This window comes from Leiobunum rupestre, chromosome 1 (genome assembly GCF_980474605.1).
Source record: "Leiobunum rupestre chromosome 1, qqLeiRupe1.1.hap1, whole genome shotgun sequence".
NCBI classification, from domain to species: domain Eukaryota; kingdom Metazoa; phylum Arthropoda; class Arachnida; order Opiliones; family Sclerosomatidae; genus Leiobunum; species Leiobunum rupestre.
Window position 1 is genome coordinate 36,118,801 of NC_143384.1, and position 24,978 is coordinate 36,143,778.

General features: G+C 34.2%; 1 protein-coding gene across 3 annotated transcripts in view; it reads right to left on the reverse strand.

The window, feature by feature from the left end:
- LOC149962227 (metabotropic glutamate receptor-like) overlaps positions 1-24,978 on the reverse strand; it is a 331,639-nt gene that overhangs the window by 156,179 nt on the left and 150,482 nt on the right. For all 3 annotated transcript variants that reach the window (XM_090179170.1, XM_090179168.1, XM_090179175.1), the window contains exon 3: positions 21,645-21,742. The gene's annotated coding sequence lies outside the window, so the exon portion shown is untranslated. The remainder of the gene's footprint in view (positions 1-21,644; positions 21,743-24,978) is intronic.

The window sequence follows — 24,978 nt, forward strand, 5'->3', positions numbered from 1 at the left end:
ATTAAGATTGCTCTTAAAATATGCGGAGAAAAATTAAAATGGCTCTTAAAATATGCGGAGAAAAATTAAGATTGCTCTTAAAATATGAAGAGAAAAATTGAGATTGCTCTTAAAATATGCGGGGAAAAATTAAAATGGCTCTTGAAATATGCGGAGAGAAATTAAAATGGCTCTTAAAATATGCGGAGAAAAATTAAGATTGCTCTTAAAATATGAAGAGAAAAATTAAGATTGCTCTTAAAATATGCGGAGAAAAATTAAAATGGCTCTTAAAATATGCGGAGAAAAATTAAGATTGCTCTTAAAATATGAAGAGAAAAATTGAGATTGCTCTTAAAATATGCGGGGAAAAATTAAAATGGCTCTTAAAATATGCGGAGAAAAATTAAGATTGCTCTTAAAATATGAAGAGAAAAATTAAGATTGCTCTTAAAATATGCGGAGAAAAATTAAAATGGCTCTTAAAATATGCGGAGAAAAATTAAGATTGCTCTTAAAATATGAAGAGAAAAATTGAGATTGCTCTTAAAATATGCGGGGAAAAATTAAAATGGCTCTTAAAATATGCGGAGATAAATTAAAATGGCTCTTAAAATATGCGGAGAAAAATTAAGATTGCTCTTAAAATATGAAGAGAAAAATTAAGATTGCTCTTAAAATATGCGGGGAAAAATTAAAATGGCTCTTAAAATATGCGGAGAAAAATTAAGATTGCTCTTAAAATATGAAGAGAAAAATTGAGATTGCTCTTAAAATATGCGGGGAAAAATTAAAATGGCTCTTAAAATATGCGGAGAGAAATTAAAATGGCTCTTAAAATATGCGGAGAAAAATTAAGATTGCTCTTAAAATATGAAGAGAAAAATTAAGATTGCTCTTAAAATATGCGGAGAAAAATTAAAATGGCTCTTAAAATATGCGGAGAAAAATTAAGATTGCTCTTAAAATATGCGGAGAAAAATTAAAATGGCTCTTAAAATATGCGGAGAAAAATTAAGATTGCTCTTAAAATATGAAGAGAAAAATTGAGATTGCTCTTAAAATATGCGGGGAAAAATTAAAATGGCTCTTAAAATATGCGGAGAAAAATTAAGATTGCTCTTAAAATATGAAGAGAAAAATTAAGATTGCTCTTAAAATATGCGGGGAAAAATTAAAATGGCTCTTAAAATATGCGGAGAAAAATTAAGATTGCTCTTAAAATATGAAGAGAAAAATTGAGATTGCTCTTAAAATATGCGGGGAAAAATTAAAATGGCTCTTAAAATATGCGGAGAGAAATTAAAATGGCTCTTAAAATATGCGGAGAAAAATTAAGATTGCTCTTAAAATATGAAGAGAAAAATTAAGATTGCTCTTAAAATATGCGGAGAAAAATTAAAATGGCTCTTAAAATATGCGGAGAAAAATTAAGATTGCTCTTAAAATATGAAGAGAAAAATTGAGATTGCTCTTAAAATATGCGGGGAAAAATTAAAATGGCTCTTAAAATATGCGGAGAAAAATTAAGATTGCTCTTAAAATATGAAGAGAAAAATTAAGATTGCTCTTAAAATATGCGGAGAAAAATTAAAATGGCTCTTAAAATATGCGGAGAAAAATTAAGATTGCTCTTAAAATATGAAGAGAAAAATTGAGATTGCTCTTAAAATATGCGGGGAAAAATTAAAATGGCTCTTAAAATATGCGGAGAGAAATTAAAATGGCTCTTAAAATATGCGGAGAAAAATTAAGATTGCTCTTAAAATATGAAGAGAAAAATTAAGATTGCTCTTAAAATATGCGGAGAAAAATTAAAATGGCTCTTAAAATATGCGGAGAAAAATTAAGATTGCTCTTAAAATATGAAGAGAAAAATTGAGATTGCTCTTAAAATATGCGGGGAAAAATTAAAATGGCTCTTAAAATATGCGGAGAAAAATTAAGATTGCTCTTAAAATATGAAGAGAAAAATTAAGATTGCTCTTAAAATATGCGGGGAAAAATTAAAATGGCTCTTAAAATATGCGGAGAAAAATTAAGATTGCTCTTAAAATATGAAGAGAAAAATTGAGATTGCTCTTAAAATATGCGGGGAAAAATTAAAATGGCTCTTAAAATATGCGGAGAAAAATTAAGATTGCTCTTAAAATATGAAGAGAAAAATTAAGATTGCTCTTAAAATATGCGGAGAAAAATTAAAATGGCTCTTAAAATATGCGGAGAAAAATTAAGATTGCTCTTAAAATATGAAGAGAAAAATTGAGATTGCTCTTAAAATATGCGGGGAAAAATTAAAATGGCTCTTAAAATATGCGGAGAAAAATTAAGATTGCTCTTAAAATATGCGGAGAAAAATTAAAATGGCTCTTAAAATATGCGGTGAAAAATTAAAATGTCTCTTAAAATATGCAGAGAAAAATTAAGATTGCTCTTAAAATATGAAGAGAAAAATTAAAATGGCTCTTAAAATCTGCGGAGAAAAATTAAGATTGCTCTTAAAATATGAAGAGAAAAATTAAGATTGCTCTTAAAATATGCGGAGAAAAATTAAGATTGCTCTTAAAATATGAAGAGAAAAATTAAAATGGCTCTTAAAATCTGCGGAGAAAAATTAAGATTGCTCTTAAAATATGCGGAGAAAAATTAAAATGGCTCTTAAAATATGCGGAGAAAAATTAAAATGGCTCTTAAAATATGCGGAGAGAAATTAAAATGGCTCTTAAAATATGCGGAGAAAAATTAAGATTGCTCTTAAAATATGAAGAGAAAAATTAAGATTGCTCTTAAAATATGAAGAGAAAAATTAAGATTGCTCTTAAAATATGAAGAGAAAAATTAAGATTGCTCTTAAAATATGAAGAGAAAAATTAAAATGGCTCTTAAAATATGAAGAGAAAAATTAAGATTGCTCTTAAAATATGAAGAGAAAAATTAAGATTGCTCTTAAAATATGAAGAGAAAAATTAAGATTGCTCTTAAAATATGAAGAGAAAAATTAAGATTGCTCTTAAAATATGAAGAGAAAAATTAAGATTGCTCTTAAAATATGAAGAGAAAAATTAAGATTGCTCTTAAAATATGAAGAGAAAAATTAAGATTGCTCTTAAAATATGAAGAGAAAAATTAAGATTGCTCTTAAAATATGAAGAGAAAAATTAAGATTGCTCTTAAAATATGCGGAGAAAAATTAAGATTGCTCTTAAAATATGAAGAGAAAAATTAAGATGGCTCTTAAAATATGAAGAGAAAAATTAAGATTGCACAAAATATCTGAAGCGAATCATGATTGCAACCACCTTCTAAATTGCCGAAAGATGGCGTAGAGGTAGATTTCGAAAGAGTGAACGAATTTTAAATAGAAATCGGAAATTTTGGTATTTTGAACAAGCGAACTTCATTACCCGAGATTTGCTCTATTTCAAAAAGGTGTAATTGCTAGAAATGAATAAATTTTTCACTTATTTCTAGCGTAATTTCTTAAAGGGAGTATGACCTAAGCGCGGTAAAACAAGCTTCCGTCAATATTCACTGGCGGCGCTACAGTCCAGAGCATAATAGAAAATGCTGCTTGGATCTCCTAGTGATATTTCTATACCTTCTCAGCAGGATGAAATTTTTAATTTTCTACTACATTCTAGACTGTGGCGCCACCAATAAGTATTGTCGCTTGCTAAGGTTACAATGGAAAGGCACACGACTACTACCAAAAAAAACACACAAAACCAATTAAAAGTCCCAAGTTAATTGGAGCTGAAAAAGGTAATTAAACCGCGCTAAGATTACATACCGCGCAAAAAACCACCGCGTATTGGAATTACAAACACGATAAGTTCAAATCAGTCACTGGAATCTTCTGCAAACAAGAAATCTACTAGAACACGTACTTCCCAAATATATTAAAATCTTAAAATAGTTTCTAAAAATAACACCATCAATAGAAGAACCTTGAATCGCAGCGATAAGCAGACGACACTTCCTAACCATCGCTCCATCCCCCTACCCTCCCTTATCAGCCAATTGACAAACACTATACACACATCCTATGGAAGAAAAGGGTTTTTTTATCCCTTTTCAATGCCTAGATATTCCAGATTCGCAGGGTGAAGTCTAGTTTTGACGAACCGAAGCAGCCAGCAAATCGAAAGCAAATTGTATTATGTTTATTTAAAAGGGTGGTTCTTTGCCTCTGATATCATGAATATATTTCGCTGGCTGAGGTTTATATTTAGATTTTTCAATTGTCAGGTGGTCGACTGGAAAACGCGTTCGCATCTAGCCAAATCGGTTTATGCTAAATCGTCTATCACACTATTATGAAGGGAAAAATGGCCGCGTTCAACCTACCATCCCTGTTGAGGTTTTTAGCCGCGTGTCAAGGATTTTATTTGAATTTTTGTGTCGCTTGTAAAAACGGGTTTCTCTTTAGAATAACGGTTTACTTGGAAGGGTTGAATGGATTTGTTTGCGATTTACCACCGTGGCAATGTTTTCTCAATTAATTTGCAATGATAATTTACGCAATTTCTTGCACAGATATTAAAATCGTCGATTTTCTATTTTTAAAATGTATCTTTTTTCATGGAATTTTTTGTATGTATACGGCCAACAATGTATGTTAACCCTTGGTACCGCCTTAGGCCTAAGTCATGGAGCGACTTTTAAAGCCATTAATTCGGGTGCCCGGGTTACAATGTAATTTCAAACCGTCGTAAATTGCCTAAAACTATTTCAATATGTTGGTATTAATTAAAAACCTAAAATTTTAAAAACTACGTTAGAACTTATTATTTTTTAAACTTTATATTAAAAGTGAAATTAAATTTCAAAAACGCAATAAAAGTAAAAAAGTGTTAAGTCGATTTACTGGGTTTTAGAAATGAGTATTATCTTTACCGTCATAAATAAACCTATTTGTTAACCTGCATAAAAGACCATATAAACAGTGCTTCCAATATAAATACTAGGTTTTTTTCACCAACGCGAATTAAGCCAATTTTTCTACCGCGACAATTTAAGCTAATTTCTTCACTAATTATAAGCCAATTAGTTTCTTATTTTAAATAATAATAAAAATAGTAATCTACTATATGAAATACATTAAAATGTAAAGGATGAATAAGTAGATTAGTCCATTAGAAAAGGGATAATAAAGCTAAACCCTAACCAAATTTGAAGAAATTTAAAAACTTACCGATAGGTCCTTCAAGCGAACAAAAAGACGCGAAACTCGGACCAAATAGATATCCGAGTGAAAAACTAAATTAAATTAAATTAAATAGCCAGAAATTCCAACGGTAGACCGGTTTCGTCCTATTTGGGACTCGTCAGTACCGTGCGGGAAATCTGGCTCGCGACTATAACACCGAATAGATAAACTAAGCCTAAATATTAAAAATATCAAAACGAGTTGCGTAGCAACGGAAAGCCGAATAGGTGGAGATACAAATACCCTGGGGTAGGCCAACAGCAGAACACATTGGCCTACAACCAGGGTATTTGTTTGGAAGGAAAGTAAATTTCAAGGGTGATAGGCAGAAGAAAATATAGGCCTTTAAGAATTCATATTTGAGATTTATTTTTAAAGACACATATCTATATCTCAAGGTAACGCAGTTATTTCAGCGCCAAATTTCACCTCGACTATAATTTTCCCTCTTCATAAATAGTAAGTGAAATATAAATAAAGCATGTTCAAATATAATTATCTTATTCGCCCAAAATATATCAATAAATACGTTTTGAAAAGACCTCAAAACAAAGTGAAAAAAATCTGCCCCAGCGTAGCTCATTCAATACGACCCAGAATGATCCCCGGTAGAAAAACCACGCCCCTCTGACTTTCCTAGCGTAATCTTCCCTCCATTTCTGTGGGTAAGAAGGCAAGACACTGTTCTTTCTCGAAATTGTCTGTGTGGGCGGGCAATATTTTCCAGGTATCATGAAAACAGTGGTTATAGTCGCGAATGCATTCTGGATAAGGGTAACAAGCGCGTTTCACTGAAAACTAATAGCAAATAAATCAATTTGTGATCGATATAGGGTAGCGGCAACCAAGGAAGAACCATTCGCATTTTTTAGATACTTCCGAGGCCACGATAACGACACAGATTGGACGCAATTATAGACTCATTTCATTTCAATTACAATTTAAGATTGTTTGTTTCGTTGGCGGGATTTCAACGTATTATCATAAGTATATGAAACAGCTCCCCTGGAGAGAAGTGGGAGCTGGTAAATTCGGTGAAAACAAATTTGGTGAAGGAAAGTTTGGTGTAAAGAATTCTCTGTAAGGAAAATTCGGTGTGTAGGAAAATTCTCTGTAAGGAAAATTCGGTGTGTAGGAAAATTCTCTGTAAGGAAAATTCGGTGTGTAGGAAAATTCTCTGTAAGGAAAATTCGGTGTGTAGGAAAATTCTCTGTAAGGAAAATTCGGTGTGTAGGAAAATTCTCGGTAAGGAAAATTCGGTGTGTAGGAAAATTCTCTGTAAGGAAAATTCGGTGTGTAGGAAAATTCTCTGTAAGGAAAATTCGGTGTGTAGGAAAATTCTCTGTAAGGAAAATTCGGTGTGTAGGAAAATTCTCTGTAAGGAAAATTCGGTGTGTAGGAAAATTCTCTGTAAGGAAAATTCGGTGTGTAGGAAAATTCTCTGTAAGGAAAATTCGGTGTGTAGGAAAATTCTCTGTAAGGAAAATTCGGTGTGTAGGAAAATTCTCTGTAAGGAAAATTCGGTGTGTAGGAAAATTCTCTGTTAGGAAAGTCGGTCGGCTAACGGGCTTTTGTCCCAATGGGTCGATTCTCATTCAACCGAAACCCATTAGAGCGGCATTTTGTTTGCTCACAAGTGAAAGCATGAAACCTAACCAAACCTAACCTTACCTTACCTTACCTAACCTAACCTAACCTAACCTACTTCGATTTGGATAGGTAAAAATATTCTATAAACCTTTTCGAATAAATGAGATTCGACCCAATGCGACTGCAAATTTAGAATTCGATCAATTGGGAAAGTATATTTTTTGATTCTATCCATTGGGAATTCGACCCGATAGGATTCTACCCAACGGGAATATACCGGCTAACGGGACGAGCTATTTGAGGGGCGATCTATTTTTCCAGATTTCTCTTACGTCCCGCTGTTTGTTTACTGGTAGGTTCTCAAAACTTGTACTCCGCCGTGGTAAAAAATAGTTCGCTTCTTTTTGAGACTTTTAAAATGTAAAAAGTAAACTTGTAGCGTAGTTGTTTCACTTCTTTATTTATTTAACTTAAGACTATTTAAGACTAATCGAATAACAATAATTGTTTAATTGAAGTTGTCAAATTCCGTGAAAGCCATAATATTATGTTTACTTTAGGTATTATATACTCAGTTGCAGGTTATGAATGTCGATAATTTCGAATTTCACCTATTTTATGATTTTGTATATACTAATCTCCACCACCCTCCCCCTTTTCGGTTTTCCGTTGCTACGCAACTCGTTTCGAAATTTTTAATGTTTAGGCTTAGTTTCTCTTTTTGGTTTAATAGTCGCGAGCCAGATTTCCCGCACGGTACTGACGAGTCCCAAATAGGACGAAACCGGTCTACCGTTGGAATTTCTGGCTATTTTATTTAATTTAGTTTTTCACTCGAAGATCTATTTGGTCCGAGATTCGCGTCTTTTGGTTTGCTCGAAGAGCTATCGGTACGAGCTATTTGTAAGTTTAATTTCTTCAAATTAGTTTAGGGTTTAGCTTTTTTATCACTTTTCTTAATGGACTTATCTACTTATTCGCTAATTTTTTTACCTATTTTATGTTAAATTCCTAAAGGTTCCTACGCGTGTTATATTAATCCAGTTTAGAAATGTCTATGATCAAAGTGATCAATAAATATTTAATGTAGAGTATTATTTTTAAGCTTCATTATAGCATATTTTTAGTATTTTGCTCCTAAACAATCGTCAAACCGAGCGTTTATGTACGTCAACGTGGTAATCTCGGCATTACCCGTTCTATACTTTAATACTGTTTAAGTTTTACGCTGGTTACCTCGATTTGTTTACCAAGTCCATTTTTACCTATCACACGAACCCAAACCTTAATGTTCGCATTTCCGTGCTGCTTGGTTTTGCGCTGGTTGTAGCCTATTTCCAGGGGCTAGCAGGCCACACTTTGAAGCTCTCTGGCGTTCTTTTAACTCATCGTAGGAAAATGGCGAAAAAACAGGCATACTTCTCAACTCATCCCCTACAACTCCTTAACATTTTTGCATCACCTTATGAAACACTCTGTATTTATTCTAGCCTATTTTACTCCCAAACCGCGCGGTACGGTATTAATTTTTAATCACCGCAATTTACTTTAATTAAAGAGTAAAGTACACTCATAAACGTTTAATTCGACGAGAGAGGGGGATAAATCATATTTTGTTTCCAATTGTTATAGTTCAAACCAATTGCAACCTCGTTTAACACTGCCAACCTAAACCGTTCTAACACGTTTCCATTCGTTGTTCACCAACCGCGTCGGTTGTCACAGTTAATTTAAGGTGGCAGTCGCTTTATCACAGATAACCCAATTAAACTGGCTGAAGGCGCCTGACTTCAACTGTTCATAATATGTTTTCGTCCGCAAATAATCAGGGAAAGTGCAATTTAATGTTTCGACCCTTTCAGAGTTGTGGAAATTTTTCCAAAAAGACCGTGCAATTTTGCACGCAGATTTTGGGTCACGCGAGCGGTTCGGTGCTCATTTTATATTCTGTAAGCGCGTATTTTACACATTTGGCATTGAAAACTAATACGTTATACGTTTAATTCTTCATCATTTTAGCAAGACATTTAGCAAGAACGAATTCGGGTTTACTGATAACACGCGACCATCATCCTGCTCGTCACCTCATGATTCCCGGCAGATAAACCACGCCCCTCTGGTCTTTCCACTCGCAGACCACGCCCCATCCGTCTAAACTCTTGTTTTTTTATAATGTATTGTAGACAAAAATATGTATAAAAGTGGTATTTTTGGAAGCACGCGCTTTTCAATATTTTAAATATATTAAAAATAACTTAAAGCTAAGATTCCACTAGCGCGTGTAGTCATGTATTTCTAAAACCTATTGTACACTTCAAAGTTGAGCGTAGCATCGTTATGCGGGCTAATGGAAACTAAGCATTAGGACTTATGCTTAGTTTCCACTAGCGCACTAAATAATGTAATTTCTCAACGCACGTAAAACCTTTTGTACGCTCCGAAATTGAGTGACGAGCCGTTACGCGAGATAGTGGAAAGCAATCATTAGTACTAATGCTTAGTTGCAACTAGCACGTTGGGTAATTTTTCAACGCGTGAAAAGGTTGTTTGTACAAAAATTGATTGAGGCACCATTACGCGGGTTAGTGGAAACTAAGTATTAGACCCTACGCTTACTTTCCAATAGCACGTCTTAATTTTATCTCTTTCAGGCGCGTAAAAAGGTTATTTGTATCAAAATTGAGTGAGGCACCATTACGCGGGTTAGTGGAAACTAAGTATTAGACCCTACGCTTACTTTCCACTAGCACGTCTTAATTTTATCTCTTTCAGGCGCGTTAAAAGGTTGTTTGTACCGAAATTGAGTGAGGCACCATTACGCGGGTTAGTGGAAACTAAGTATTAGACCCTACGCTTACTTTCCACTAGCACGTCTAAATGTTATCTCTTTCAGGCGCGTAAAAAGGTTATTTGTATCAAAATTGAGTAAGGCACCGTTACGCAGGCTAGTGGAAACTAAGCATTGGCCCTACGCTTACTTTCCACTAGCGTTCAAAATACGCTTAAAGACGATAATTTCCTAAACGCACATTTGGAAAGAAAACGAAAGTTATCCATTTTCCATCAAAATAATCTGAATTTGACAACACTGTTATCATTTTTAGCCAGCTGAGAATGATTTTGGCTGGCAGCGCTGTTTTTCCACAACGAAAATGGCGGAATATTTCCTAAATTGTTCGACGGCTTTTTCGAGCGTTATTTGGAATTATCGACTAGTACTATACAATTGCTTTTTTTGGGATGACGCTAACCGTTGCAGCATTTTGGCTATAGTTAAAATCAATCTTAAGTGATCGAGCTGACACTCTAAAATCGCGAGCCAAGTATTTGACGGTGTTCTTTTGAATCGGTTGCAAGTAGTTAAGATGAAAACCCAGGTTGGCAAAAAGGGGCCAAGTTGAACGTCATTGTGGAAGCAAAATGCTGAACACTGTAAAACGGCTGCTGAAGAGTACGTCTGGCTATGGTCCTCGAGGGACCGATGTGGAGCTGATAGATCATCCCCGGATGGTCTTGGACTTACGCCAGAGACAGCGTAATACTGGGGTGGTACCCGACGGTACTTATAAGGCGTGCTATGTTACTTATGGTTTGACAAAGGAAAACGTTGTCATTGAGAAATCACGCGTACATCAGCAACTCAGCGCGAATAAGCTATTTAAAGGGATCATTGGCAAATTACGCAACGCTAACAAAGAGTAAAGACCCTACAAGGGTTTCCATATTATTCCCGACTCAAATACCCTGGTTTTCCCTGTCCATTTTTAGTTATTTTCCCTGACTATTTTATAAATCCAAGATGAGACAATTTGTGACCTATATTTTATTAAACGTTTTCCATTAGCAACCAAAATGGAACTAGCTGACTTTTCCGTGTTTCACTGTTTTTACATTATGTAAAACAAATGTTTTAATAGCGTTATTAACCATATTAAAATGATTAAATTACAAATACAAAATAATATGGCATACCCCCCAATTGTTAACCTAAATTATAGTATAAATAATTCTTAAAAATCCCGTACATTCTAAAGAAAATTGTTTATAGAAATCTTAAAATCCATTATTAACCAAATTCTTAAAAATCTTGAAATCCACTTGAAAATCCCGAAATCTAGGCAAAAATCAGTTCCAAAATATCGAAATCAACCTAAAAACTAGAAACCAACGCGAAAATCCTGCTCTGAAATCTCTAAATCAGTTTCTGATTTCTGAAATCACCTTGAGATTCAAAATCCCGCAAACCAAATTTGTGAATGTCGTATCCCCCGATAATTTATATAAATTTATATATAACAGGGGTACCAAAAATGGCCGATTTTTTAGTAAATAACTTTGAATAAAATCATCTCCACCTTGAAAATGTTTATCTCTAAAATCTACTAAAATCTTATAATAAATTATTAAAAACAGGGCGATCTCGACCTTGAAAATGTTTATCTCTGAAATCTACTAAAATCTTATAATAAATTATTATAAACGACCTTGAAAATGTTTATCTCTAAAATCTACTAAAATCTTATAATAAATTATTATAAACAGGTCGATCTCGACATTTTAAAAGTGTCATCTTGAGCATCAAAAAATGTCGATATTTTAAATTTGTAAATCATCGTATTTTCAAATAGTATTTTACGATGGACTATTTCAAATTTTAAAAACCAAAATATTTTAAATTTTAAAAACAGAATTATTTTAAATTTTAAAAACCGAATTATTTTAAATTTTAAAGAACTAATTATTTTAAATTTTAAAGAACTAATTATTTTAAATTTTAAAGAACTAATTAATTTAAATTTTAAAGAACTAATTATTTTAAATTTTAAAGAACTAATTATTTTAAATTTTAAAGAACTAATTATTTTAAATTTAAAAAAACGAATTAAGATGTAAAACAAATGGATAAATCGAGATTGGAGTATTTTTTGCATTAGATAATTCATTGAATCGATTGGTCGTGACATATCGACCAAGGGAAAACGACTTAAACTACAAACGGCGGAAATTATTTAACGAAAAGACAAAAATGTTTAAAAATTTAAATAAAGAGGAAAAACTTGCATATTTCCACGCAGGATAAGAACCACCATCAGCCACCCAAAAATTCTTCGGCCCGATCGACGTAAGCCTGACCCTAACTCTGACTAAACAAAACCCAAGAGTTACCAATCAATATCACTGCCAAGAAACCTTGTCCCCTCATAGCAACATGATCGATCTAAGCGGGGACCATTTTGATTCAATGTGAAACGAGGTAAGGAATGTACCGGAAGTCGCGAAACGGATCTATAAAAATAGACCAATCAAATCATTTCCTGAAGGACACGTGTTGATCAACGTGGCGCGGCAATGGGTCGTCGTCATGGAAACCAAGCCACGCCCGTTTCTAACGTTATAACAGGTGTGCGATACGCGTTTTTATAAAGGGCTCAAAAACATGACGACTTAACGTGGCAGCGCGTGTTGAGGCGGCGCTTAACGTTATTTCGGCCGTCATACGTGACGTCATAGCGTTGCTAAGTTAACGTGGATTTCGTTAATATTGAATGAATGTAGAGGATCTTAAGTATTTCAAATAACTAAATTGACATAGTGGGAATACAATATTGTTACAATTCGCCATAGCGACACATAGCGGACGGCCTTGAGAATTGAGAAATGAAACAGTTTGGATGATTATAAGTAATTTTCGTCATCGCGGGTTTAGCGTTATCTAACACGATATCGGTTTCTCACGTAAACAAATTCATAAAAATTCGAAAAAATTAAATACAAAACGTCGATGCATAGCGGATTAAATTAAGCTTATTGCGTCATAAAATAATAATTGACGCACGAGTTTTACCGTAAGTAAACAAAAATTTGACACTCAACCTCTAAACTACAATTTCCAAGAACTACCAGTTTTAACTACAATTTCCAAGAACTACCAGTTTTAACTACAATTTCCAAGAACTACCAGTTTTAACTACAATTTCCAAGAACTACCAGTTTTAACTACAATTTCCAAGAACTACCAGTTTTAACTACAATTTCCAAGAACTACCAGTTTTGCAATATTAGATTGAAGAACGATCAAAAACTACTTAATATTCGGATTAAACCTTCAAGTAATTTGTCAGTGGTAATAGTTAGTGTAGGGAGCTGTTGGCTCGCGTGGCATGCAGGGCTTGCCACCACCCTCCTACGCATTGCAACCCGGCCACCTGAATTAAAAGGCTTCAAAAGTCGCTTGATGACTTAGGCCTAAGGTGGTGCCTTGGGTATTAGCCTAGCTGATTAATATTATTAAGAAAATGGTTGTAAGAAAAAATGCATGGACAAGGCTTATTCTCATAATTCGTGACTTATGGACATTGAGTTGGAAATATTAATCTAGAGGTCCAATCAAAACGTCGGATTTCAGTATTTCGCGAAACAAGTTTTTAAAAATAAGAATACTGTCGTCTGCTCCCATCGGCGTCTCAAATGACGAAAAAACGTTATCATTCTACCCGTGGCGCCGTCTATCTCTCAATGATTCGTTCAAACAAGACGCGTTTTCAAGCAAAAAGATTTTTTTTCTTTAAAATAATGGATGGCGCCACGGATCATATGATAACGTTTTCTCGTCATTTTAGAGCAGACGGCACATTCGTATTTTTCAAAAACTTGTTTCGCGGGGAGCAGATTTGATTGGATCTCTAGATTAATATTCCCAACTCAATGCTTATAGATTGGTTTGTTTACATTCGAAAAGAGACATCGTGAAATTTCGCGATACAGTAGGACACGCGACATACACGATATTTTATCTAATGGATGGTAGTAACAGTTTTATATTTCGGCAGAAACCGACATCCGTATTTTTCCTCGGACACGTAAATAGTTCGATATTAGTCAGGTTAAAGCCAGATTGGAAAACGCGTAGATTGACCGGGTAGTAATGTAGATGCAACTGTTTTGTACGCAGACTGTTTATCCTACACGTTTACTTATCCAGCACGGATTTAATATTTCTATATTTTAGATATTTTTTAAAAGAACGTGTTTTTGTAGAACCAGGTAACGCGGAACCCACGATGGCTAAAAAAAGCATCATCCAAATGTTGTGCAATTTTTTTCCAAATTTACAAACGAGCATAAAAAGTTATTTTCCTTATTACCACGAGACTATCAATTAGAATTTTTAAAAACTTAATTTAGATTCAAAGGCAAGATATTTTAAACCCTAAATAATTAAAGGGGAACTTCTTGGTGTAAATATTTGCAAACTTACATTCTACAAGTTTTACGCAGTTTTTATAAAAAGCCTCTAGAACCGGGTTGCCAGAGTTTTTCGGATTCAAATTCCCAGACTTTTGCAGGATTTCCCTGACCATCTCCGTAGATTTTACCTGACTAATTTTCTGCCAATTTTTTTAACCTGTATTTTAGTTAGAAAAATATAATATTAGCAACTGAAATTAAATACCCTGACATTTCCGTGATTTGTATTTTGTAGACTCATTTTTGAAATTCCCTGACTTTTAGACCCATATTCATATTCACTGACGTTTCCCTGATTTGTAGACTAGTTTTTGAAATTTACTCGGGGAAGTCATTATCCATAATAGATCGTTCTATAGAGTAACATTGGCGTTCTTGCTGGATGACGTTTAACTAAGAGAAGCCCTGGACATAAAGAGTAAATTTGACGAGGTACCCTGTTTTTAAGCTTAAACTGAACTGAACTTCTACGTATTTCGTGACGAATGAGCTACATAAAAACAAGTTCAGCAAGCGTACCTTATTTTATAGAAAGGTCGATTACAAAAAAATAAGATAAGTGTGGAAGTCTTTATCCATAATTACAAGTAAATACGATAAGTGTGGAAGTCATTATCCATAATTACAAGTAAATACGATAAGTGTGGAAGTCTTTATCCATAATTACAAATAAATACGATAAGTGTGGAAGTCATTATCCATAATTACAAGTAAATACGATAAGTGTGGAAGTCATTATCCATAATTACAAGTAAATACGATAAGTGTGGAAGTCATTATCCATAATTACAAATAAATACGATAAGTGTGGAAGTCTTTATCCGTAATTACAAATAAATAAATAAAATTAGTAGTATAAAATATATAACAAATAAAATAAAATAAATTAAAATAAATAAATAAATAAAACAAATAAAATAAAATAAAGTAACTAAAAGAAATAAAATAAAACGAAAATATTACATTTTTTAAATGATAAGTGTCATATTTACAGTTATTATATTACTTATGCTAGAGTCAATTCGGTGTTTTCTTCCTCTCTAAACGAACTTTTTATTTTATAAACAAAAGCTAAGCAAATGTACGAGTCGTGGGGAAAAACTGCAATATAAAGCAGGCCACGCGAATGAGAATGGAAATCAGTGTAAGCGGCGGTGAACAGAACGAAAAGGAGTTTTCAATTAAGCTATCATTAGCGAAAAACAGACCGACCGTAACATAATTGGACAGTAAGCCGTTTACCCCCACTGCGCCGACAAATAATTAACAATTCTAGAATTCTTAGCGCCAGGAGCAAAGCGATCATCCGACACCGGCACTCGTCTTTCCATAGGAACAAACTACACCCTAGCCGCGCGTTGAAACCGCGCTATCAACTTAACTACTCGTTGAAGAGTGCTCGGACATTTTAAGCCTTTACGCGAGCATTCTACAAAATCCAGTTCTAAAGTTCTGGAACAACCACAGGTGGCGTTGTTTAGTGTATTAATTATTTAAACGGAAAATGGCCGAAGCGGGGGGGTAAGCAATAGGGGGTGAATTGGTGAAAACAGGGACGATTTTCAGATTTTGGGCTATGAATAATTCATCGCGTTTGCCAAAGCGAAGAATTTAATAATTAAAATGGTTTAAAAATTAAACATTTCTATTTCGTACAACGGCTATTTTGTTCGATCCAATAGAATATGAATCTTAATTTAATAATACCAGAAGGATATAAGGTATATAAAAGTGTCAATTTTACTGTTATTTGCTTGTTATACGTTTTGAATAAAAAATGGTATACAACATATACTACATTTTTATATCAATAACAAGAAAATTTGTTTATATAAATATAAATATAAATAAGTAGAGAGAATTAACCATTTTACATTGTTTAGCTCCTATTGAAAAGTGGTACACGCAGTCTAGTATAAGAGATTTTCGGGAAAGGACATCGCACTTCTTCTATGAGATTTGGCTTTCAACCGAATTTTTTCAAATTGAAACATGTTGTTAAGCTTGCTCAATGGAGCAAAATTCTCCATTGCCATTTTTCCATAGCTCCTATAGTTTGTCCAGTATCAGCGGTCTAAAGTGGACAAAACTTAGTCTAGTCTATTTGTTAAAAGAATTCACGGCCCATCGGTTAGCGTTCTACGTTCGCGCGTCGCTAGTCCGGGCTCACTATCAATAGAGTTTTCTTGCCAAGATTCGGGATGCTTCAAAAAACAGACTGAGCGTCGGATTTGGTTTCGTTCTGATCGCACGATGAACGAACAAAGTAAATAAATAGTTAAATATTCAGTTTAACTGTCGTGTGACCGTGACTTTAACCGACTGTGCGACTTTAATTGATAAATAAGTGTTTGATTGATTATGGTGTGACTGTTTCTTTCCTATAGGCGAGTGTTGAATGTTGGATTTAACGAAACGGTTAATTATATATATTCTGATTTCTTAAGTATTTCTTTTATGGTATGTTTTATTTTATTAATGCTCATGAAATATTGAATAAAAAATAATTCCACGTACGAAAATTCATCGAATAATTATTTGCGAGAAAATAAATAATGAATATTTAAGTAGAGATGTAAAAACCTTGATGAAAAATTGGTGAATAAGTAGATAAGTCCATAATGAAAAGGGATAATAAAGTTAAACCCTAAACAAATTTGAAGAAATTTAAAAACTTACTAATAGCTCGTACCGATAGGTCTTCGAGCGGATGAAAACGCGAAACTCGGACCAAATAGATCTTCGAGTGAATAATTAAATAAAATAAAATAAAATAGCCAGAAAATCCAACGGTAGACCGGTTTCGTCCTATTTGGGACTCGTCAGTACCGTGCGGGAAATCTGGCTTGCGACTATAACACCGAATAGAGAAACTAAGCCTAAATATTAAAAATTTCAAAACGAGTTGCATAGCAACGGAAAGCCGAATAGGGGGAGAGTGGTGGAGATTATTATATACGTAATGTTAAGTTAAAAGGAAACACCTATGGACTGCATTGTACAGGATGAAAAATTGGTGAATAAGTAGATAAGTCCATAATGAAAAGGGATAATAAAGCTAAACCCTAAACAAATTTGAAGAAATTTAAAAACTTACTAATAGCTCGTACCGATAGGTCTTCGAGCGGATGAAGCTATTAGTAAGTTTTTAAATTTCTTCAAATTTGTTTAGGGTTTAGCTTTATTATCCCTTTTCATTATGGACTTATCTACTTATTCACCAATTTTTCATCCTGTACAATGCAGTCCATAGGTGGTTCCTTTTAACTTAACATTGTGTAAAAATCTTGGCAAGAAAACTCCATTGATAGTGAGCCCGGACTAGCGACGCGCGAACGTAGAACGCTAACCGATGCGCCGTTAATATTTTTAACAAATAGACTATACTAAGTTTTGTCCATTGAATTGGGAATAATACTGCTAGAATTACAATTACGATTTCGGTTTTCATGGTTACGCGGGGCCTGTTCTTTATAATTAGGCGGTAGCGCCATCTATATTTTGTAAAGTTATATGATTCGCGCAAAAATTCAATTCCAATATAGTTTCCACCACTAGAGACAGATGCCGCCACGGTTGAACGATATAGTTGAAAAAGTCTCCATATTGAACGAAATTGGTACCGCGCCAGCCAGATTTAGTTGTACCTCTATTTATTCCCAACTCAATGGTTTTGTCCACTTTTGACCAGTAATACTGGACAAACTATAGGAGCTAGATAAAAATGGTAATGGACAATTTCGCTCCTTTGATCAAGCGTAACAACATGTTTCAATTTGAAAAACATCTGTCGAAAGCCAAATCCCATAGAAGAAGTGCGATGTCCTTTGCTCATATTTAAAAGTGATACATGCAGTGCAGTCCTGTATAAGAGATTTGTCGGGAAATTAGCTCCTTTTGAAAAGTGCTACCTGCAGTCCAGTATAAGAAATTTACGGGAAATTAACTCCTATTGAAAAGTGCTACACGCGGTCCAGTATAAGAGATTAGTCAGGAAATTATCTCCTATTGAAAAGTGCTACATGCAGTCCAGTATAAGAGATTTACGGGAAATTAGTTCCTGTTGAAAAGTATTACATGCAGTTCAGTATAAGAGATTTGTCGGGAAATTTGCTCATATTTAAAAGTGCTACACGGTCCAGTATAAGAGATTTGCTGGGAAATTAGCTTCTATTAACTAGTGCTACAAGCAGTACAGATTTGACATGAAGGGCTTTGCCACCACCCTCCTACTCACTGTAACCAAGCCACCTGATTTAAAGGAATTAAAAGTAGCTATATGCTTTTGTCCTGAGGTAGTGCCAAGGGTATTAACCTAGCTGCTTATTATTATAATAATAATAATTATTATTATTATACATTTTGTACTTATTGTATTATTTAAAAGCAATTTCTCTATTAAAATTTTGGTGCTTCCAAAAATTACATCAATAAATACACACAAACATACAAAATAACAATTGAGCCAAAAATAAATATGCGGGCGAAACACATTAAACAGAGTAAAGTTGTTGATTACTTAGTTAGACTAAATCATCATTTGCAAAACATTACTATGATTAAAAGAAAGGTTCTTTTATCGGTAAAAGCTGTGCTTCTTCCCAGGTAAGCACGAAACAAAAAGGAACACGCACGCCCCCTGGACGTCGATTAAGTTTTCATTACTTAAATTACCAAGACTGCATGTGTCATTATTTCTTCCAAGGAAAAGATAAAATTAAACGACTCACGTGGAAAACTCAACAACACGAGAATAAACCACGCGACAACAACGCAAAGTGTAGCACTACTAACACTCCGCGAAACCTAGGAGCCACAAACACAAGGAGAACGAAGCTAGCCTTTAAACATGCTAATGCAGTGTTGCGTACAACTTTCATTGGACGAGCCTTTACGCTGAACGTTTTACGGAAAGGGGGAAGACAATTTCGGTATTTTCCTCTTCCGACGGCAGCAGGCGCTAAAGCGTCTAACCAATGAAAAATGTACGCAAGAAAATGCACGAATTTTGACGGGTTGCGTTCTCCTTGTGTGGGGGATGCTGTGTTTGTTGCTCCTAGGCGAAACGTTCCAGAAAAGCGCGCGGGAAGCCTCTACGTTCGTGTACAAAGTGACCGACTTAACCTCTCTAGCAAACATCGTCACCAGCTACCACTTCCGAAGACTAGAAGATCTTAACTTACTTCTACAATCGCCGTACTAGGTGACATTCAATTCTATAGCAATACGAAATGAACGCGTGTTTTGTTTTGACAGCAAAATAAACGTTTATGGACTTGTTTACTTAAGTTTCTGAAGTTAATTCGGGTCTTCTTTACATTAAAGTTGGGAAGATTGTTTTATTAACTTAAGAATTGTTGTAAGAAACAAATATTTTACTTGTAACGCTTTATTGTCAAATACAAAGTAATTATCCGTATTACCAGAAGCATTCGAGTAGGTCTAAATAACATAAGAAAATCTAAAATAACACAAGAGTAATATTCGAATACAACACAAGAGTAATATTCGAATACAACACAAGAGTAATATTCGAATACAACACAAGAGTAATATTCGAATACAACACAAGAGTAATATTCGAATACAACACAAGATTAATATTCGAATAGGCCTAAATAACATAAGAAAATCTATAATAGCACAAGAGTAATATTCGAATACAACACAAGAGTAATATTCGAATACAACACAAGATTAATATTCGAATACAACACAAGATTAATATTCGAATAGGCCTAAATAACATAAGAAAATCTATAATAACACAAGAGTAATATTCGAATACAACACAAGAGTAATATTCGAATAGGCCTAAATAACATAAGAAAATCTATAATAACACAAGAGTAATATTCGAGTACAGTAACAGAATCATTAGAATAGGCCTAAATAACATAAGAAAATCTAAAATAACATAAGAGTAATAAACAAATACAGAAGCGTTCAGATAGACCTAAATAACAAAAATAAATCTAAAATAACACAGAAAATCATTCGAATGGATATAAATAACAGAAAACAGTTATCTGTAATAACATAGATAATCAGTCAAGACAAATCTGTAATAACATAGATAATCAGTCAAGACAAATCTGTAATAATATAGATAATCAGTCAAGACAAATCTAAAATAACACGGACAAATAATCTAATAGACTAAAATAACAAAAATAAATCTAAAATAACATAGACAAATATGGTAGATACCACGATCATTACAGCATCCCGATAACATTTAAACCCGTTAAAATACCAAATGTTTTTTAATTCCATCCAAAAACGACCACCAGATGTCAGCATGACCCAAACGCTCCAAAATATGATGGATAAACTAATTTTTTGGCAAAGGGGCTCCGATAAAGTGGAGTTTCTCTACGGATAGAAAAGGAACCCAAGGTTTGCGCCCAAAATTCCCAATGTTTACATAATCTAGAAGCCCCCTGCAGAAGCGGGAACCGCTCTCCGGCGAACAAACTTCGAAGCTCTCCATGTTTGCGTTTGGACTTCCCCCTGTTCCTGCCCCTAATCATAAAACGCCATCTAGCGTCAGCCACGGCTCAAATTAATTCCCCCCACACCCATCAGAATCCAAACAAAATGGCTATGGTAGCCTTAGTCTTCGCTGTAAACTAAACCTAACGATTTATAACGAATCGAGTTAAATAGGCAACGTTACTAAGTAGCGACATCTAAGGGTCCAGCATGCTGAAGAGTAGATTTGATAAAAACAGGTCGTTTTAGAGTTAAAGCTCGGTTTACAAAATATAAGGGATGAGCCTAAGGTTAAGACTTCCAAGGGTTAAAAACATAATTTTTCAAGCTACAAGGTGAATTTGTAGCTGAAATTGTTTTAAAAAGAATAAAAAAATTAAGTTTCGATCGATTTTTTTGTTCGTTTGGAATTTGGAATGAGCATTGGGCAAATACGAAATTGGACGTGAAATATTTTAGGCCTTGTCATTGTTTAAGAATTATTCTGAACTCAGCGAAATACGGATCTTTAGCGTTCAGATTTATAAATAAAACGTTGACCCATTTCCATATTTAAATCCTTTAAATATTAACTATTATTGGGTTAATAATAAAAGGTTATAAAAAATTCATTATTTTAAGTACATTGTAAAACCGCATAAATTACAGATTAGTTTAACCCAGCGGCTTTTGCGTTGGGTGAGCTACTACACTAAGAATCCCGACAATGATATTTCTATAACTATAAAATTATATATTTATGTACCATATGCATGTGGAATGTCAAAGGGGGATTTAACTACGTGAAATATATTTCTATAAATATAAAATTATATATTTATGTACCGTATGCACGTGGAATGTCTAAAGGGGGACTTAACTACGTGAAATATAAAAGGTTGCGTATATTTTAAAATTCATTGAAAGTCATCGAAAGGACCAACTCAATGGAAAAGACAAAGTTTAAAAGCAGTACATGTAGACGATAATTCGAATATTTAAAACATGGCTGCTACCTTCGCGCATACGCAGAGTTAGTTAGTAATAATTACGCTTTTGTTGTGTGAAAGAAGTGTGTTTACGTTTAAACAATTAAAGCACCAACGCACCTAAATCGAAAATGTTAACGTAAAAATCAACTCACCATTTAGGTGTACTTGATTTTGGTAAAATTCCACAATTAGAAGTTTAATCGTTGCAAATGAAAATACAGGTTACCATCGAGTCCTTTAACATTTCGATCTGTAAATTGAAACAAAATTGCATTTAATGTATAATTAATGTTACTCATTTTTACAATGTCACAAATTACGTAAGATTAAAACCTCTACAACGTTCGCGTTATTACTATTAGTTCTAATAAATGGCCTGATTAAACATTACTTCAAAAGTTTTCGCGTCAACAAAAACACTTTGAATAAAAATACTCGTTATTTTATATTCGAACCTTTTTCCTCGCTATTTTGTTTGCGTTTAATTTAACAACACCCTTTCGCAGACCTTTATCGCTAGACGTCGCTGCTATCTGGCGTTTATTACAGCTATAGCGGGGAAACAAGGTATAAAAACAGCCAAAAATAAAATTACGGCCAAAAATTTCTATTAACACCATAAATTGACTCCCGCGAAATAAAATTTATCTCAGAATTGAATTTGAAAAATAAAAAATAAAAACCTGGTAGAAAACGTAGAGGCCTTATAAAGGGAAGAGAGCCTCATCGGGTAACTACCGCGTTGCACACTCCCGGGAATTCTCAATTCGACGCGAACTAGCGGGTAACGCCGGACCCGAGATGGTCCCTGGCGATTTCAGACTAAGGTACCTCGGGGCCGTTTTGAAGAAATTCGGTAAAAGGGTACGAGGGAAGCGATGGTGGAAATAATTCCGGGCTCCATCTAACGGTTTTCACTGAAAATAAAATCCAGGTCTTAAAACCCTCCAGGGAATTCGAAAAACGGGCCTAGTTTTCAATCGAAGTAGGAATTCTACTGCTTCAAATTTTGCTTTTTACCGGCCCTTACATTACCAGCTGTACCCGTACCTCAAAAAGTTCTATTATGTCCGCGTCTCCTATAGTTCGGGTCAAAGTGCGCTTCCAACTACCGCAAAGGGAAAGGTTAGAGATGTTAGAGACCTTTCCGATAGAGATTTATCACTATGCTTGGAATTGACTATAGATGTAGAAAACTTATTACTAAAAATAATATTTATTTTGGTAAAGCAGGACACACGAAATCGTAATAAATGTTTAGACAGTAGTTCATCAGATAAAGGTGATTAGCTTAAAAATCGTGCTTTTCGTCGTCGTGTACCCTGCGGGCTTTAATAGCGCACCAACCAAATAAACGACTTAAGTAAATGGAAAATTTAATGCAGGTTCCCTTTATGTGGCATCGTTAATAACGTTGCACTAAAGTTAGAGAATCCTTACTTTTATCTACGTGAAAGACAATCTTTTAATTTATAATATCAACTTTTTACAACTGCAAAAATTCCTTCAAAACATAATTTAAAATTATGTTGTGAAAACCAAAAAAGTGAATGGTCAAAAATATAAATATTTCACGATTTTTTCTATATAATTAAAATGAAAAACAAATACCTAAAATCGTTCGCCAACAGCTTTTCAAAAATTTCCTAGGCCTAGGCTTAGGTAAATTAAAAACGATCTGGAAACAAAGCATTAGGACTAAGGATATTATTTTTTGCGTCGACGCAATGCTGCCAAGTAAAAACTGTTTGTTAATCATATTAGATCATAAATTTGCCGTTTCCAATTACCTACCTAAACAGATCATACGTTTTCTTAGCAATTCCAAGTTAGACATCACCGTTCTGAGTTACCGAAATTTGTTTCTAATTAGCCAATAACACTGGCTTCAGTTTATTTAAAATTTGCTAGACTAATTAGACCGCAAAATATTTGTTAGAAACTATCTAAAGAATGCTTAATAAAAATTATAATAAGTCACCACCTTAGGCCCCAGTCATCTATCCACTTTTATTTCCTTTAAATCAGGTGATCTGGTTACAATATGTAGGAATATGGTGGCAAACCCTTCATGCCACGCGAGCCAACAGCTCCCTACACTTGATGTCCACTTTTTAATTTTTTTCTATAGGCTTAAATATAACTTGATTTATTCAAAGATTTGTAACTCGATAAATTTGCTAAAACCGTCTATTTCAGTGTTTGGCGTTATGATCGACATACGTGGTTAGTAAACTTCGTAGGTTGCGTTGTTATTCGGTCTAAATATTTTATGGTCATCAAGAACTACACGAAAATTCGGAATACGCGAAGTAGCTTAGGGGTAAAAGCGCTCTTTTGAGAGTGACGTCATCAACCGGAAACTATTGATTGCTTCAATTCACTTTCTTCGTCCAAGATGCATTTTGATTTACCTCAAGGCGCAATGAAAACCCCAAACTAGCCCATATAATAACGCATTCAGGCTATAAGCCATTGTACCAAACCCACTCTAACGAGGCCCGAACCAAGTCCGATATCATCGCCCAGACTGCCGATAACCAATCAGAAAAAAGAGACTCATTGAAAAGACTAATTCCAGAGACCCGCTAAAATCAGACCGATCCCCTCGTGTTTCCGAAATAATTACTCTTTCCGGAACCTCTCTCCAGATGTCGCTAGTGGTCATCTACCTTCACTTGGCACTGAGGTAAAGACCATGGTAGGGCACAACCCACCTTACGTGAAACTATCTCGTAAGGGGGCCACGCGGAAGTTCTAATAGCAGTTGGGTGGCGCCTTACCTGGAGGGCAAAACGAACTACCAATGAGGGCTTACTGTTACCGGTTGCAGATGGAAGGGGTTTGGGGAACTTTCCAATTGGGAGAGCTCTAGCTAAATTAAGGTAAGATAATGGCCTCTGGCTATGTTATATTCCTTTCACTCCGGAATCACTCGATGATCATGTAGAATCTATCATCGTATATTAGGACTTGCGAGTGTGGTTTCAATGTGAAGTTTTTTCAATATCTCCCAAAATTCTGAAATCTGGGCAAAAATAGCTCTAAAATCTCGAAATCTGTATAAAATCCCTAAGTCAGCACTCTCACAAACTAATTAATATCAGTTAATATGCAATTCAAGTGTATATTTATTATGTATTTGTGTATTGAAGATTAAAGCAAATTTTCTAAATTATCCGATATTAAGATTAGAAATTTGTGAAAATAATCAGATTGGTAAATTTGTGAAAATTATCAGATTGACAAATTTGTGAAAATTATCAGATTAAATTTGAGAAAATTATCAGATTGACAAATTTGCGAAAAATTATAAAATTGACCAATTTGTGAAAACTATCAGACTGAAAAATTTATGAATATTATCAGATTGAAAAATTTGTGAAAATTACCATATTTTGAATAAACTTTTACCACACTTCAAATATGGCTGTCGGTAAATTTAAAGCATTCATCATGTATTAATCATGTGGCTACTTGTCGCCA